Consider the following 19,033-nt stretch of genomic DNA (forward strand, 5'->3'; position numbering starts at 1 on the left):
ACTGATCACATTGCTTTTTCCAACAGGTGAAACCCATCATGTGCCAGGAAGCGTTCCCGTTGCCCGACCATCCACCTCTGAGGTGGAGGACGGCGCCTCAGAGGGTGCACCGTCACATCATCGCGACGCACCAAGTACCACAGCAGATACTGACATTTCGGTTGGGATGACTGTGTCTGGGGAATCAATGTCACATACTGGTGTGAGCACAGCACAGTTGCCGGGCCGGACACCAGATGCAAAATCGGCCGATGCATCACACACTCGCAAGCTGAGATCATCCTTCCGTCGGGCGATGTTGCAGGTTCAGAATGCGGTCCATGGAAATCTGGCGGAGTTCTCTGAGACATTGCGCGTTATGACTCATACTCTGGAGACATCCATCCAGAGTATGAGTTCAGCAAACTCACAGGCATTTGAACATCTGGCTTCCTCCGTTGATAGACTGGCGGCTGCAGTGGAGGGACCAGTTCTTCATGCAATTCGGGACCTCAGAGCGACTGTGGCATCCCTGGACCAGAGCATCAGAGAGCATAATCTGATGCAACTGCGCCAGGTTGAGGACCACCAGCGTCTCACGAGGGCACAGGGGCAGATGATCACATATGGGAGCTCCTCTCACGGCGCTTCTGATGCATCCTGCAGCTCCTTTCTCCCACCGCCAGGGACATGTGAACCGCTAAATCCCAGGGTGATAGAGGGTGCTCATGATATTTGTCATGAGAACCCTGAGATGCCAGGGCCCTCACGGCCGCGAGCATGCAGAGGACGTCAGCCCAAGTCATCAAAAGCAGGGCGGCAACAAGATCAGCCACCTGCCTCTGGTAAGTCTGGTGGTGAGGGATCATGCACACGAATGAGCACTCGTAAACGGATTAAGAAAACACTTTAATTCCACTACAGGTGCACTGGGTGACTTGAAGTACATTTATTTGTAAAACAATAGTGTTTGATTAAATTGGAGATCTTATCATTGGACATGTCATTCCTGAGTCAGATATTACATAGTTAGTCAACTAAAGTTGTCTCAAATGTGAGGCCACACACTTGGGTTGCGTCCCTCATGATGTGATTTATTGGTTATTCGCTTTGTCTCACCCCCTAAAGGTGAGAGATTTTGCACTGTCAGATCCTCACAATGATTAATGTCATAAATCAGATTGAAATGTGTGAAGATTTATATCATTTCAACTGAAACGCGTTCCTATTAGAGATTCCCTTGTTTCTCTAGCAGTTGGAGCCAAGTTACATTCAGCTTCCTCTCCATGATCATCATTAGACTGATGCCCATCAGAAACGTCGTCATCATCTGATGACACATCACGCTGACATTGATCATCCTCTAGGGCATCTCCATGTTTAATCGCCAGGTTATGCAAGGCACAGCAGACGACAATGATTCCAGAAACCCTCGACGGTGCGTACTGCAGTGATCCACCGGAGCGGTCAGGACACCTAAATCGCATCTTTAGGAGGCCTATAGTTTGCTCGATTGTCTCTCTGGTGGCCGCATGGCTCCCGTTATATCCTTCCTCCGCCTCACCCCTTGGGTTCCTCACTGGTGTCATGAGCCATGTCTTCAGAGGATGACCCCTGTCGCCAAGTATCCAACCCTCCATTCTGTGTGGAGGACTGAAAATTGCAGGCACCTGAGTTGTGGAGAATGAAAGAATCATGACAACTCCCAGGGTAACGTGCACACACCTGCATGATTCGCTTCCGATGATCAGACGAGCTGAACATTCATTGAATGGAATCCCTTGCGGTTCATGAATGCCCCCGACTGTCCAGCTGGTGCCACATGAGTACAATCTATCACGCCCTGTACCATTGGGAAGCCGGATATAATGCTGAAGCCTCTAGCGCTCTCAGCCTGACTGGTGTTGTCTGTCTTGAACATGATGAAATGGTCAGCACGTTGAAACAATGCATCAGTTACAACCTTTATGCAATGGTGCGCTGCTGATTGTGAGACATCACACAAGTCTGCAGCTGAGGCTTGGAAGGAGCCAGACGCATAGAAGTTAAGAGCTACTGTGACCTTTAGAGCGACTGGCATTGGATGGCCACTGAGATAGTTTGATGCAACATCCACTGCCAGCATCTCACAAAGAGATGTGACAGTCTCCCATGACAGCCGCAGTGTTCTTCTGCACTGGTGTTCTGACAGCTGCAGGTAGTTCAGATGCGTTTGGTATGCCCTTACTACTGGGTAGGTACATCTCCTGACATTTGGTCGCTCCCGGGCGATTCTGCCAACTAATCTCCCTCCAACAGCATGAGGATGCACTGGTGCAGCTTGCTGTACGTTCCCCTGACAATTTGTACTTCTGTCACTCATTGAATCACTGTCCTCCACATCTGATGATCCACCTCCAGAGTGAACAATTCCCATTGTTGAACAGCAGAACAAATGCTTTGACCACAGGTAATAGCTTCCAGCTTTTGTAACTGGCTCACTTCAAGTACTTCCTTCAGGCAATAACTAATATTACATGGGTCCCTATCAGCAGTGCATAACATTCAGATTAAACCTTCTGCACAACCTGCAAGTTACAACCCTTGTTAGGACACACAAATAACAATCAGCATTAATAAAGCTCAATGAATTCATTTTTACCTCCAACTCCCTCATGAATCAATGCCTGCTGCCCTTTTGAACCAGCCGGGTTCCCGACACGCCCCACGCCCCTATTAATGGTCGTAAAATCAGATACGTAGCGTAAAATCTCTGTCAATTGGATTCTGAATTACCTTAAGTACTTCTCAATTGATGTTGGTCAGGTGGCGAGCGCAAACTCGATCGCGCCCGACTTCCCACGCTGGTTAAATTGCGTCATCGCGTAATGACACTGGGGACCCGGCCGACGTCTTCGCGTGCCATTTTTCCCTCCGCAAGACCCCGCGAGACCCGATTTGTAACGGTAAAACTCCAGCCTCTGTTTCAGTGATGTTGAGTGAGGAATAAATATGGACCAAGTCACTGGCATAACTCCCTTGCTTTTCTTCAAAATAATGCCATGGGATCTTTTACATCTACCTGAGAGAGCAGAGGGGCCTCAGTTTAATGTCTCATCCAAAAGACAGCACCTCAGACAGTACTAATTCCACCAGTACTGCATTGAAGTGTCAGCCTTGATCTTTATGTCAAATCTCTGGAGCGGGGCTTGAACCCTCAACTCATAATTCAAAAAAATGAATTTTTAAAAATCTGTCATAGCAAAGATGTTTTGTGTGCACATTGCATTTGTTTGATTTAATTCAAACTGTGACTTCCTCTTCCAAAGTATTGTTGTTCTCCAAGGATATAAAGCAGAAGAATTTGTATGCATCAGTATAATTACTATAAGTACCACTCACAGTTGCTGTGTCATTTTCCTTAAGGTTGTAAGATTTGGCCTTTGAAGCTTTTTGAATCTTCATAATTACTTACACTTAAAAGGTTGAAGGATTAAGATATTCAATCAGATTCCAGATAGATGATTATTTTGACATCCTGGCTTTGACTGAAACTTGGCTCAAGATTAGCAACATCTGTCCCTAACCCAGCCTCCGTGTCAAGACAAACTTTCCACTGTCTATGCTACCCCAACTACCATAATGGCAGTGTGGCCATTATCACCAAGTCATACCATGGTTTCTACCTTCATTCTTCTGGCACCTGCTCTTTTAAGTATTTCATCCCATTACATCAGTCTCATCTATCCTTTAAAATCCTTGTTGTCTTCTTGTCACCAAGCCCCAACCCAAAATTCTCCTTTAGATGTCCTCCCTCCTTGCCTAAGACTATGCCCTGAACAACTCCTCATTCTTGGCGATTTCAATCTCTTCCTCAGCTCCCCTTACCCTCCCTGCTTTGAATTCACCACGCTCCTTTCTCCCTTAGCCTTCCCTTGCGTATAAATTCTCCTCGCCATATATAAGGCCAGAAGATAGTAACCATACTATCTTCTGTGGTTTCGATCACTGGCAAGGTTGTGTCTGACCACTTCCTTGTGTACCTCATCAACCACATCCACCTAGTCCCTTCTAACCCCATCCTCATGGGGGCAAAGCCTGCCCCAAGTCACTTATAACTGCACTTTTAAATCTCAACTACCTAGCCTCCATTTTCCACATTACCTCTGTAGCTATTGATTTGCTTCACTGATCCCTCATGTGCACCTTGTCCCGAGCAAATCCTTTGCTGTCTTCTGGTTATTCCCACTCATACAGCAACCATCTTTGCTCCCTCATGTTAAGAGGGTGCAAACTGAAGCAGAATGGCTTATCATCAGAACTCCCTGGACCACATCAAGCACTATCAGACCTTGGCTCTCTTTAGCCAAAACCAACCACCAGTCTAGGATATCATGTAAGGTAAAGATAACTCCTATCTTCTTTTCTCCATTAACTACTTCATCAAACTCATCTCCCCTGTTCCGTCACCCTCACCTCTAACAAGTGCCAGCAGCTCAAGCATTTCTTTATCACACCAAGACAGAGAGCACCTGTTCAGTTGTTTCTACATCTTTCCCACTCAAGCAAACCCTCCCCCAACCCCTCCACTCAAGCCCTGAATCCCTATCTATTTAGGTCCCATCTCTCCCATTTTCACCAAACAGACCATCTAACTTCCCTCCTGACCCTCATGCACGTTGACATTGTAAACAGTTCCATCACCAACAACACTCAAGAAGCTCAACACCTTCCAGGACAAAGCAGCCCGCTTGATTGGCACTCCATCCACAAACATTCACTCCCTCCACCACCGACGCACAGTGACAGCAGTGTGTACCATCTACAAGATGCACTGCAGCAACGCACCAAGGCTCCTTAGACCGCACCTTCCAAACCCGTGACCTCTACCAACTAGAAGGACAAGGGCAGCAAATGCATGAGAACACCATCACCTGCAAGTTCCCCTCCAAGTCACACACCATCCTGACTTGGAACTATATTGCCGTTCCTTCACTGTTGCTGGGTCAAAATCCTGGAACTCCCTTCCTAACAGCACTGTGAGTGTACCTATCCCATATGGACCAGCGGTTCAAGAAGGCAGCTCACCACCACCTTCTCAAGGGCAATTAGGGTTGGGCAGTAAATGCTGGCCTGGCCAGTGACGCCCACATCCCATGAATGAATTTAAAAAAACCTCAGGAACTGTTGTTGTTAACACTTCCCCAACTGCCTCAAAAAGCTTATTTGCCCTTGCAAGCTATTGCCTTACTTCCAAACCATCTTTCCTCTCCAAAACCCTGAAAATATTTTTGGCTCCCAGATCCATGCCCATTTCTTCCACAACCTAAAGATACCATCGAATTCAAGTTACAGTTGTTCGTAAACTATTCAGTTTGTATGTCATGGACTTGTGAGGAACAAACACCATTAAATAATCAGTAAGGTTAAGCTTCTGAATAAGTTTGTACTTCTGGCTCAAATGTGCTTGCATAGAGTGCCATATTCAAGTCTATTGAATCCCTAACTAACTGTTGTGTATTAGGGCCTCTAACAAAGAAAGCAAATGTTTCTGACCTAGGGACTTGGATGCATACACAGTATGCAAGTCAGAATAGCGGTGACTCTTACCCATGCCGCTGTAGCAAGTAACTGTTCCCATTGGCAGAAGGGTCGGGAACCAAAGGGCACAGATTTAAAGTGATTGGAAAAAAAAAACAAAGGTGACATGAGGAGAAACTTTTTTACACAGTGAGGTGATTAGCATCTTGAATGCACTGCCTGAAAGTGGTGGAGTCAGATTTAATCATGGCTTTCAAAAGGGAATTAGATAAGCACCTGAAGGAGAAAGAAATTGCACGGCTAGGGAAAAAGGGCTGGGGACTGGGACTAGCTAAATTGCTTTTGCAGAGAGCTGACATGGACTCAATGGACCAAATAACAATTCTATGATTCTATTCTATACTATTACAAAAGTAGAAGAATGCACTTACAAAACCTGCAGTTTTGGACAGTTCATTATTTTTAACCAAATATTGTACTCCCAACGGTCATCAATGGTTGTTCTTGATCATAATTGGGATAACTTTCATCTAATCCACAATGTTATATTCTTGAACATAGTCTCTGCTCGCCTTCAAATATGTTTGGCTGCAATTCATGAGGGTTGATTTATTCCTCTTTATGCGCATTGATTTTATACTAGCAACTGATTCACATGGACAGACATGGACCACAGGCACCTGAGATTGAATCAACAGTTTCCTCAAAAGTTTTCTTCCTTCCCTTTCTTTCATTTTCTGAAAGCACTGACTCCTTGCTGGGGTACAGTTTCACAGGTGCCAATCAACCTCGCCCAAGCAGCCAATGTTTATGTGTGAACCTTGACGGTGAGTTTTGGTTGGTTCTTTGACCACCAAGAGCATCACAGCCAAGCACGATTCTGTCCCCAGCTGATAGTTGCACAACATGAGTCACCGGATAGCAGTTTGGAGCACAATTTCTCAAACCCAGGAATGTGGAGGTCAATGTTAGGACTCTTCCCATTCTCTTGGCTGCAATCAGCTAATTCTGCACAGACTGGGGACCTTTCTAGTCAATGGATAAACTTAGTCAGCCATTAGCAGAATTAAAAAACATTATTCCAAAAGTAATGATATGGAATTTTATTTAATTGTAGAATTCTGGCAACACAACCAGAATTTATTATGTATTAGCTATACAAAAAATTATTTTAACAAGGTAGATATAGTGAAAGAATAGCATACGTGACATTAAATCTTAGTATTTATTAACAAGCAACTGTAGCTTTAAGACAGACGGCAAAGAGATCAAAGTCATCATTAGCCCATGTTAAGTCAAGGAATTTACTTCCTTCTATGGACAAATTTAGGTCACCTGCCACATTGCATTTCTACAGTACATCAGGGTAACCTGCCTGCGGCATTATACTTCCAACAGTGATGTAAGCCACATCAAATAAATATACTTCAATGTCAGTAGTCCAATATATAAAGAAACTGTATCTTTAATTTGTAAAGGGCACTGAAACGACAGGCTAAGGCACATCTATGTCTGAGTTGCATCAGTAATACAAAAGCAATACACTTCCCCTTTGAGGGGCTGATTAGCGGTCCATGAGGTATATGCTAATATTTTTTATTTTGCTTTCAGCTACAACTAACATTTCAAACAAAAGTAAGTTTCTACATGTGTTTTATTTTGTGTTTTCTCTTCAGAACATTCAAGTGAGTCAAGACTAAATTAAACCTGTGCAAAATGTCATCTCGTTTAAGGTATGTCATTGAATGTTCAATTTATCTTTAGTTAATGAAAAATGCTGTGCTTCTAATGTTAAAGTAATGTGTGCCACTGTTCTGATGACCCCCCACCCCCCCCCCCCCCCCCCCCCCCACCCCTCCTTGCTAAACAAATCCTATCAAGTTTGAAATGAGATTACTCATATTATCTTTTTTATAGGCATAAACAATGTGGTAAAGATAAGTCTGGAAAATTATTTCAACTTAAATTGCAAGATCAGGACAAGTTTTAAACAAGTAAAATGCAAATTTAGGATCATGTCTGGAAACTATTCTAAGTACAAAGAGTGATTAATACTCAGTTTGGATGTCGGAGTACAGCAGTGGAGGTGAAAACGCTGGAATTATTTAAACAGGAATGGGGTGTGGGGAGCTACAAGATCTTTCTGGATGAATGAACTAAGATGGGACGAATGAGTTTCCTCAATTATATTAATCTTGTGATCTTGAAGGTTATTTAATCAAACATTGATTAAACTGATTCCCTTAACCACAACTGATTATAATCTTAAAATCAACATGGGACTTACTGGTAAACTGACTATATATGCCAGTGACAGCTTAAATCTGATGCTAGAGTCATGTGAAGAGATCTAAAGAACAGCTGTAATATTTTATTAAAGACTGAAGTTTGTAAACATTTTAATAATTAAACTTTTTTTTCCTCATTTTGTTTTATTTTTTCAACCTGATTCGATTCCCCATCCTCACACAACAGACCATGGAGATAGCAGGAGGGTGCACTGTTTCCGGGTCTAGCTTCCATTTCTAATGGAATTTAATTATTAGAGCAAGGAAGTTATGCCACACCATTATAAATCACTAGTTAGGCCTCCTCTGGCATATTGTGTCCAGTTCTGGGCACCGTACATTAGGAAGGACGTCAAGGCCTTGGAGAAGGTGCAGAGGAGATTTACCAGAATGATACCGGGATATAAGACTTCAGTTATGTGGAGAGACTAGAGAAGTTGGGATTGTTGTCCTTAAAGCAGAGGTTAAGAGGAAATTTTAAAAAGGTGTTCAAAATTATGAGTAGTTTCGATAGAAGAAGTAAGAAAAAACTGTTTCCACCAATCAGTGAGGCGGTAACCAAAGGACACAGATTTAAGATAAGTGGCAAAAAAAAAGAAGTTGAGGAAAAATTTTTATGCAGCAAGTTATGATCTGGAATGCACTGCCTCAAAGGGTAGTGGATGGAGATTCAATAGTAACTTTTAAAAGGGAACTAGATAAATACTTGAAAAGGAAAAATTTGCAGGTATACTGGGAAAGAGTGAGGGAGTGGGGCTAATTGGACAGCACTTTCAAAGAAATGGCAGAGGCATGCTCTATTATGTCTGTGGTTCCCAGAGCTTCTTAAATAATTACACTTTAGACACAGATACTGGAGCTTGTATCATATTTTCTCCCATCTCTCCATTTGTGGTGGAATGATGCAATGTGTGTTTGTAGTGCAGCAGTGAGTATTGTGGAGATATATACCCACATATGCTTGAACAATGTAGTTCCTAAGTCATTTCAGATAATATAACAATATAACATCCGTCTTTCTTTAAAAAAAAATCAATCTTTTTGCTATTAACATAACTTTTACAAGCTTTTTAAAAAATTTTCTTTTTGTTTGACTAAAGAAAATTTACATTCAACTTTTACAATTAAACTTGTAATTCTGAACACTTTATTCACGGTATTGTTCTGGTGGTAAGATATTATGCCTCCAACTCGTAGATTTGGTAGTCATCGTCCCCGTCTGTGATGAGTTGGCATGCTGTACAGGTGGTGTTGTATGTGTTGGTCCTGGTGTTGTGAAGTTGTGCCTGAATTTGGTGATGGTTTGTCACTTGTTGGTGATGTTGCTGATGACCTTCTCTGCTTTACCAGTTCGGTGTATGCCGAATATGGACTCTGTTCCTTCTCATCTGCTTACCAGTTTCAGTCTCGATGATGTATGATGTTGGAGTCTCAGCTTTACCAACAACATTTGCGGATTGGATCCTGTACACGCACCATTTGTCTTCTCAACACCTCCAGCAATGATTTGGCATGTTTGTGGAAGCACTGACTTCCTTCTACTTATGCATCAGTGAGTTTGTCGTCTTACTTCCTCATTACTGATCCATCAATATCGGCAACCACGCTCTGGAAGTGGTTCAAGAGTTCACCTACCTAGGCTCAACTATCACCAGTAACCTGTCTCTCGATGCAGAAATCAACAAGCGCATGGGAAAGGCTTCCACTGCTATGTCCAGACTGGCCAAGAGAGTGTGGGAAAATGGCACACTGATACAGAACACAAAAGTCCGTGTGTATCAAGCCTGTGTCCTCAGTACCTTGCTCTACGGCAGCGAGGCCTGGACAATGTATGTCAGCCAAGAGCGACGTCTCAATTCAGTCCATCTTTGCTGCCTCCGGAGAATCCTTGGCATCAGGTGGCAGGACCATATCTCCAACACAAAAGTCCTTGAGGCGGCCAACATCCCCAGCATATACACCCTACTGAGCCAGCAGCGCTTGAGATGGCTTGGCCATGTGAGCCGCATGGAAGATGGCAGGATCCCCAAGGACACATCGTACAGCGAGGTCGTCCATGTCTCCGCTTTAAAGACATCTGCAAACGCGACATGAAGTTCTGTGACATTGATCACAAGTTGTGGGAGTCAGTTGCCAGCGATCGCCAGAGCTGGCGGGCAGCCATTAAGGTGGGGCTAAAGTGTGGCGAGTCGAAGAGACTTAGTAGGCATGAAAAAAGACAGAAGCGCAAGGGGAGAGCCAACTGTGTAACAGCCCCGACAACCAATTTTATCTGCAGCACCTGTAGAAGAGTCTGTCACTCTAGTATTGGCCTTTATAGCCACTCCAGGCACTGCTTCACAAACCACTGACCACCTCCAGATGCTTACCCATTGTCTCTCGAGACAAGGAGGCCAGAGAAGAAGAGGACTTCCTCATTATCGTTTGGAGGATGAATCTCGCTTGGTAGAGTTGTCTTTTCTGCCATTCAGTAGCTCTACAGGTTATTACCGAATATATCATAGCTAAATTTGCAGATGACTCAAAGATAGGTAGGAGAGTAAGTTGTCAAGAGGACATAAAGAGTCTACAAAGGGATATCAATAGATTGAGTGAGGAGGGAAAATGAAAACTTGTTCACTTTGGCAGGAAGAATGGAAAATCAGATTATTATTTAAATGGAGAAAGATTGCAGAGCTCTGTAGTACAGAGGGATCTGAGCATCCTGATCATGAATCACACAAGGTTAGTATGCAGATACAGCAAGTGATTAGGAAGGCAAATGGAATGTTGTTGTTCATTGCAAGGGGAATAGAATATAAAATATATAAATCCCCAGGCCCAGATGAGATGTATCCCAGGCTGCTTTGTGAGTAGGGAGTAGATTGCAGGGGCTCTGACACAAATTTTCAAATCCTCTCTGGCCACAGGAGAGGTGCCAGAGGACTGGAGGACAGCAAATATGGTACCATTATTCAAGAAGGGTAGTAGGGATACACCAGGTAATTACAGGCCAGTGAGTCTAACATCAGTGGCAGGGAAACTATTGGAAAAAACATCTGAGCGACAGGGTTAATCTCCACTTGGAGAGGCAGGGATTAATCAAGTATAGTCAGCATGGCTTTGTCAGGAGGAGATCGTATCAAACAAATTTGATTGAATTTTTCAAGGAGGTGACTAGGTGTATAGATGAGGGTAAAGCGGTTGATGTAGTCTACATAGACTTCAGTAAGGCTTTTGATAAGGTCCCGCATGGGAGATTCGTCAAGAAGGTAAGAGCCCATGGGATCCAGGGCAATTTGGCAAATTGGATCCAAAATTGGCATAGTGGCAGGAGGCAGAGGGTGATGGTCGAGGGTTGTTTTCATTGGAAGCCTGTGACCAGTGGTGTACCGCAGGGATCGGTGCTAGGACCCATGCTGCTTGTAGTGTCCATTAATGATTCAGACGTGAACATAGGAGGTATGATCAGTTCGCAGATGACATGAAAATTTGTCGTGTTGTAAATAGTGAGGAGGAAAGCCTTAGATTACAGGACGATATAGTTGGGCTAGTAAGATGGGCAGAACAATGGCAAATGGAATTTAATCCTGAGAAGTGTGAGGTGATGCTTTTTGGGAGGACTAACAAGGTAAGGGAATATACAAAGGATGGTAGGACCCTATGAAGTACAGAGTGTCAGAGGGACCTTGGTGTACTTGCCCATAGATCACTGAAGGCAGCAGCACAGGTAGATAAGGTGGTTAGGAAGGCATTTGTGATACTTGCCTTTATTAGCCGAGGCATAGAATATAAAGAGCAGGGAGGTTATGATGGAGCTGTATAAAACACAAGTTAGGCCACAGTTGGAGTACTGTGGACAGTTCTGGTCACCGCACTATAGGAAGGATGTGATTGCACTGGAGAGGGTGCAGCGGAGATTCACCAGGATGTTGCCTGGGCTGGAGCATTTCAGCTATGAAGAGACTAGATCGGCTTGGGTTGTTTTCCTTAGAGCAGAGAAGGCTGAGGGGGGACCTGATTGAGGTATACAAAATTATGAGGGGCATAGATAGGATAGATAGGAAGAAACCTTTTCCTTTAGCAGAGGTGTCAATAACCAGGGGGCATAGATTTAATGTAAAGGGCAGGAGGTTTAGAGGGGATTTGAGGAAAAATGTTTTCACCCACAGGGTAGTTGGAATCTGGAACGCACTGCCTGAAGAGGTGGTGGAGGCAGGAACCCTCACAACATTTAAGAAGTATTTAGATGAGCACTTGAAACGCCATAGCATACAAGGCTACAGGCCAAGTGCTGGAAAATGGGATTAGAATAGATAGGTGCTTGATGGCCGGCACGGACATGATGGGCCAAAGGGCCTGTTTCTGTGCTGTATAATTCTATGACTCGAAAAGCAGGGAAGTTTTGCTACAGCTGTACAGGGCCTTAGTGAGACCACATCTGGAGAACTGTGTACAGTTTTGGTCTCCTTACTTAAGAAAGAATAAATTGCTTTAGAAGCAGTTCAGAGAAGGTTCACTTGACTGATTCCTGGGATGAAGGGGTTATCTCATGAGGAAAGGTTGAACAAGTTGGGCCTAAACACTTGCAGTCTAAAAGAATGAGAGGTGATCTTATTGAAACATATAAGATCCTGAGGGGACTTGACAGGGTAGATGTTGGAAGGATATTTCCACTTATGGGTGGGAATAGAACTAGGGGACACAGTTTTATCAATAAGGGGTCTCCCATTTAAAACGGAGATGAGGAGAAATGTTTTCTCTCAGAGGGTCATTAAGCTGTGGAATCCTCTTCCCCAGAAAGCAGTCGAGGCTCTGTCATTGAATATATTCAAGGCTGAGTTAGATAGATTCTTGATAGACAAGGGAATCAAGTATGGGGGGCAGACAGGAAAGTGGAGTTGAGGCCAAATTCAGATCAGCCATGATCTTATCAAATGGTAGTGCAAGCTCAAGGGGCCGAATTGCCTACTCCTGCTCTTTGTTCGGATGATCGTATATATATTCCTATCATTTTGGGTATGATGATTCTGGATCTGGCCAGCTGAACACCATCTTCTCGTGAAATGTCATCTCTGATTGACCAATACTGCTGTATTACTGATTGTGATTGTTGCATCTTTTCTGGCTATCCCTGAATCAGTTGCTGAGAAAGCATCTGCAACTCTTTGTCTTTACTGGTTTCACCTCTGATTTGCCTCAATTTCAATGGTGTCACATTCATTAGGTGATGTATCTTTATACCTAGTTCTTTTATCTCCTGTTTCTCATGTGGCAACAGATGAGATAAGGTGTCTGCAAGCACCATTTCTCTTCCTGGCTTGTATTTCAGAGTGAAATGGTAACTCTGATGCCTCAAGAGTAACCTCTGTGATCTTGCTGGTGCTTTACATAGATTTTTCTTGTAGATCTGTTCTTATGGACAATGATCACTCCACTATGAATTTTCTCCGTAGAGATATGTATGGAATTTCTTGCATCTATACACCACTGCCAAGGTGGATCTACCCTTGGTACATCTGGTCTGTGCCAATGTTTGAGCGTTGGTTGCGAATGCTATTGGCTTTCCTTTTTTGTACCAGGGCCGCTCCCAGTCCTTTCGTAGAACTACCTACTTGCATAATGACAGGTAGTATGACAGACTTGTCTCCTTGTACAATCCTTCTTTGAGTTTATTGAAATTCCTCTCACGTGACTCCGACCACTGGTACTCAATATCTCTCTTCAGCTCTCGTAGGTTCACTGTGTGCTCTGACATGTGAGGTATGAAAGAACTCATGTACTGGATCAAGCCAAGAAGATTTCTCAGCTCTTTCTTGTCTCTCGGAGCTTCCATCTCAGCGATACCTGTGACTTTTTCAGGACTCAGCTTGACTCTTTCAGATGTGTCCCCCATTGCAAAGAACTGGCATTCTGTCACCTTTACAATGCATTTGTCTGCGTTTAGCTTGGTCCCAGCTTTTCTAATTCTCTCCATGACTTCATGTATAAAGATACATCACCTAATGAATGGGAGTTCTGGTTTTTCTCATCTGCACCATAGATCTGGAAATCATCAGCTATGCCGATTACTCCTTTGCATCCCCTGTATGCTTCTCCATTTTCTGCTAGAACACATCCTGGCTCATTTTAAGGCCAAAAGGTAGACGCAAGAATTTGTACTGTCCAAACGGTGTGTTGAATGTTATCAACAGTGAAGATTGCTCCTCAAGATACATGTTCCAGTAGCTGTTTCTGGCATCAATCTTGTGGAAAACCTTTGCCCCACCACTGCTGATGTGATCTCTTCCAGTGTTGGAGTAGGTTAGTGATTCCTCTTTATTGCTTGGTAAGATCTTTGGGATCCAGACAAATTTGTAGCCATCCATTTGGCTTCTCTCTCACTACGATGGGGATTTACCCAATCTGTAGGTTCCATGACTCTGGCAATCACTTTATTTTCTTCCATTTCTTTGCATTCTCTTTCAAGCTTTCCTTTTAGCTCTATTGGTACTTTATGTGGGGGATGAATCAGTGGTGATACTCCAAATCCTTTCTCATGACTTAAATGAAGTCTAGTCATTTAGATCATCAGCATTTTCATCTGTCTACTTGTGGCTTCATGTGCTATGGCAGTGTCTACAGCCTGTGATGTTGTAAACTTGTCCTTTCCAATTAAAGCTTTTTAAACATCAGGATGTGCAGAGCCCCAAATGATCTGACCTACCAGCTTTTCATCCATGTCCTTGAATTTACACTTGCTGGAAATGTTTCTCAGTCTCATTGAGAAATTGTCAATAGGCTCAACTGGTTCTTAACTCAGGCTCTGAAATTCATAACAGTGGATTTGATTATTTGACTTTGGCTGAAGATGTGTGCTGAATTCTCAAAGATCATGTCTAGGTTTTTACTAGTGTCCTCACTCATTTCCCAGCTTTTGAAAAGATCTAATCCTTGCTCTCCTGTCCACAAAAGGATGCTGCTGACCATTTCCTCTTCACTAGCGCCTTTCAGAAAACTACTGAATGTCAATTTGCCCTTTTGCTTAAACTTTTCAAATGCCTCCACAACGTCATCAGCCTCCCGATTCATCATGGGCTGGGTCTGAGTGTTCATTACTGCAGTGGTGGCCATCTCGTTTTTCTTTCATGCAATTTACTGGGTGTTTTTTTCTGGCACTAATTCAGATTGTTTTTCACAGTCAGATTCAGTATTTACATTGCTCATAAAGTTTGAGCTCAACTCACAAGTACCTTGCTACCTTATGTCTGTGGTTCCCAGAGCTTCTTAATCTGTGTCTTTAGACACAGATACTGGAGCTTGCATTATGTTTTCTTACATCTCTCCATTTGTGGCAGAATGATACAATGTGTGTTTGGTACACAGGTTGTAGTGCAATAATGAGTGATGTGGCATTGTGGAGCTATACATACATACATATGCTTGAACAATGTAGTTCCTAAGTAATTTCAGATTAAATAAGAATAGAACATTCCATAATTCTACAATAATCACAAGTTGCACTAGGTCGATTCTCCCTCTCTGCTTCTCCCTCTCACCTTTGGGGGCATACGTGGCCCCTACTCCACACTTCCTCTGGACAGCCTGGCTAAAATTGGTAACTCGCCAGGAGAATGTACTCATGTCTCTGGTACAGTAGCTTTGCTGCAATAGGAAATACTTAAATATGAAAAATGTAAGCATATTTCTGATTGTATTTATGATGTTTAAGAAAATTTAATGTTGAGTAGGAGATAAATATTAAAGAACAGGCTCTAAGCTAGTGCTTATAGCAAAGTCGAATGAGAAAGAATATAGGTTAAAAAAGGTTGATAAAAATAATCATATTAAGCCACCATGGTATAGGAAAAGAAGACATCACTGTGGTAGATCATTATTATGCCAAAAGGAGATCAGATTTACCCTGTAAATCACACTCCTTTTGGCACTATACAGTGCATGTACTGTGATTTCCAAGTTGGCTCTCGTGTAAAAGAGACAACAATGGTCATTATAGTCAATCTTAATACAAGGAGAGAGCTACCAGTATAAATTGGTAGTGAACCCCTCCTGAATACCAGCCATTAGATTCTTCAACTTCTTCTTCCATGTTGCGATGTCCCCAATTAATTGTCCCCTTTCTGCAGAGCCCATCACAATCAGATCCTCCACGTGTGAGGATAAGGCTGCTCCCAGTGGAAGCTTTCAGCAGGAAAATCAGTGCACACTACTCCAATCTGGACAGGTAGATTTAATTCCCAAACCCAGTTTACTGCACCTGATTGCGGCACAAATAAATGGGAGATTTAGGATTTATTGATAGCTGTTTTCAAATTCGAGAGTGCTGAAAAACTGGAATAAACAATCATCAAATGGAATAATGATCAGCTCATTTCAAATGGCTTATTAGTGAGGACTAGAAAATGCAGAGCTTTGAATTAAGTAAAATAATTGTAGGATACAGGAGATGGGATTGAAGGGAGAAAAACAGGATTAAACAATGACAACCGCTGTTGAGCCAATGGCCTGTATATGTGTTGTAACTTGTATGTATCTCTATGGAAAATGAAAGATCTGATAGCTTATTTAGAATGATTCATTGGTATGGATCATATGATATTTCATTATATTCAAAGTTTTATTTGGAGTGCAGGTCTGACTGTTTCGTAGTGGTGTAAACCGCCTGTCCCTGTTGTGTTGAAGCGAGCCATTTTTTATTATTTTATTTATCTTGTGATATGAGAGTTGTAAGCACCAATTTCATGGTGATTAGGATATATCCTTTTATCCTCAGTAGGTCAAAATCAGTAGTTGTTTTCCAACCCCAGAATTAATCCCTCTGAGATTTTAAACATGTGTACCTGTGTTTTGAAGTGTCTGGTATCATATTTTACTGGGCACCTCAAGCGTGCAGCAAATTTCTCTCGAGTTTATTTTCAGTTCCTGAAAAATCCTGTATAATTTTGCAAATTACATGTCGAGGGTTCTTTCAATGCTCTAGGTGTGTATTCATGTCTGTAAAATTCAACTCCACCTCATGTTATTCTGAGACATTTTCTCACATAATTTGACAAAATTGTCATGAGTTGTCAAGTGCTCTGAATTTGTGAAGACATTCTAAGCAAAGGCCCATCCCTTAATGCAAATGGCTCTCACTATTTTGTAATATATTTTTGTCATTACTCTGTTTTGAACAGAGCTGCAGATTTCCCCACTCCTACAATTGTCCAACATTAATTTGTGAAGGCAGTGCCACTGATGACAACCTTTTTTTCGGATTTAGACTTTGTGTGGTTCTCCTATTCTTAGTCTCCACCTGTCTTGGATCAGCCTCCGCCAAAAGGAATGTCATCTCATCTGTTCATTGGCCTCCCAGACAATGCCCTTCAAAGCAGCATAGAATGGCTCAGACAATTGTCGGTATCTCCCCACAACTGAGATTAGGAATTCCGTACATACAAATTGTAGGTATCAGCCATTAAATCACAACTCTATAGTGCAATGCATTCGCTGTTCATCATTACAATACCTCCTAAGCAATCCCACAACCAAAGGATCAGATCAAAGCTCTACAGTCCTATCACATCCAGTCGTGAATAGTGGGAATAACCAATGAACTGGAGGAGCAGGCTCCACAAACATCCCTATCCACAATGACGGAGGAGCCCAGAACATCAGTGCAAAAGAAAAGGCTGAAGCATTCGCAACCATCTTCAACCAGAAGTGTCGAGTGGATAATCTATCTCGGCCTCCGACTGAGGTCCCCAGCATCATGAATGCCAGACTGCAGCCAATTCAGTTTCACTCTGTGTGATATCAAGAAATGGCTGAAGGCACTGGATACTGCAAAGGCTATGAGTCCTGACAACATTCCCACAATAATATTGAAGACTTGTGCTGCAGAACCAGCTGCGCCCCTAGCCAAGCTGTTCCAGTACCGCTACAACACTGGCATCTACCCGACATGTGGAAAATTGCCCAGGTATGTCCTGTCCACAAAATGCAGGACAAATCCAATCAGGCCAATTACTGCCCCATCAGTCTACTCTCGATCATCAGCAAAGTGATGGAAGGTGTCGTCAACAGTGCTATCGAGTGCCACTTATGCAGCAACAACCTGCTCACTGATGCTCAGTTTAGGTTCCACCAGGGCCACTTGACTCCTGACCTCATTACAGCCTTGATCCAAGCATGGACGAAAGAGCTGAACTCCAGGTGGGGTGAGAGTGACTGCCCTTGATATCAAGGCAGCATTTGACCGAGTGTGGCATCAAGGAGGCCTAGCCAAATCGAAGTTAGTGGGAATTGGGGGAAAAAACTCTTCAATGGTTGGAATCAGACCTAGCACAAAGGAAGATGGTTGTGGTTGTTGGAGGCCAATCATCTCAGCCCCAGGACATCACTGCAGGAGTTTTGCAGGGTAGTGTCCAAGGCCCAACCATCTTCAGCCACTTCATCAATGACCTTCCCTCCATCATAAGGTGAGAAGTACATAAAAACATAAGAAATAAGAACAGGAGTAGGCCATTCGGCCCCTCAAGTCTGCCCCGCCATTCAATAAGATCATGGCTGATCTGCCACAGATCTCAACTCCTCTTTCGTGCCAGCTCCTCATAGCCCTCAACTCCTCGACATTTCAAAAATCTATCTACCGCCTCTTTAAATACTTTCAGTGATCTAGCCTCCACTAGGAAGTACGTTGTTCACTGATGATTGTACAATGTTCCATACAACTCCTTAGAGTGGGCGGCACAGTGGCACAGTTGTTAGCACCGCAGCCTCACAGCTCCAGCGACCCGGGTTCAATTCTGGGTACTGCCTGTGTGGAGTTTGCAAGTTCTCCCTGTGTCTGCGTGGGTTTCCTCCGGGTGCTCTGGTTTCCTCCCACATGCCAAAAGACTTGCAGGTTGTTAGGTTAATTGGCCGTTATAAATTGCCCCTAGTACAGGTAGGTGGTAGGGAAATATAGAGACAGGTGAGGATGTGGTAGGAATATGGAATTAGTGTAGGACTAGTATAAATGGGTGGTTGATGGTCGGCACAGACTCGGTGGGCCGAAGGGCCTGTTTCAGTGCTGTATCTCTTTAAAAGAAAAAGATACTGAAGCAGTCTGTGTCCATATGCAGTAAACCTGGACAACATTCAGTCTTGGGCTGATAAGTGGCAAGTAACATTTGTACCACACAAGTGCCAGGCAAGAGCGAATCTAACCATTTCCTCGACATTCAATGGTTTACAGTTGCTGAATCCCCCATTATCAACATCCTGAGGGTTACCATTGACCAGAA

The 19,033-nt window shown here is 43.2% G+C and overlaps 1 protein-coding gene across 4 annotated transcripts in view; it reads left to right on the plus strand.

Annotated features, from left to right (window-relative positions):
- The window catches only part of ppp2r3a (protein phosphatase 2, regulatory subunit B'', alpha), a 525,535-nt gene that overhangs the window by 217,952 nt on the left and 288,550 nt on the right, over positions 1-19,033 (plus strand). For 3 of the 4 annotated variants that reach the window (XM_068042008.1, XM_068042007.1, XM_068042006.1), the window contains one exon: positions 7,176-7,232. The exons of the other annotated variant lie outside the window; for it this stretch is intronic. The gene's annotated coding sequence lies outside the window, so the exon portion shown is untranslated. The remainder of the gene's footprint in view (positions 1-7,175; positions 7,233-19,033) is intronic. 4 annotated transcript variants of the gene reach the window in all.

Source organism: Heterodontus francisci, chromosome 11 (assembly GCF_036365525.1).
Source record: "Heterodontus francisci isolate sHetFra1 chromosome 11, sHetFra1.hap1, whole genome shotgun sequence".
Classification (NCBI taxonomy): Eukaryota; Metazoa; Chordata; class Chondrichthyes; order Heterodontiformes; family Heterodontidae; genus Heterodontus; species Heterodontus francisci.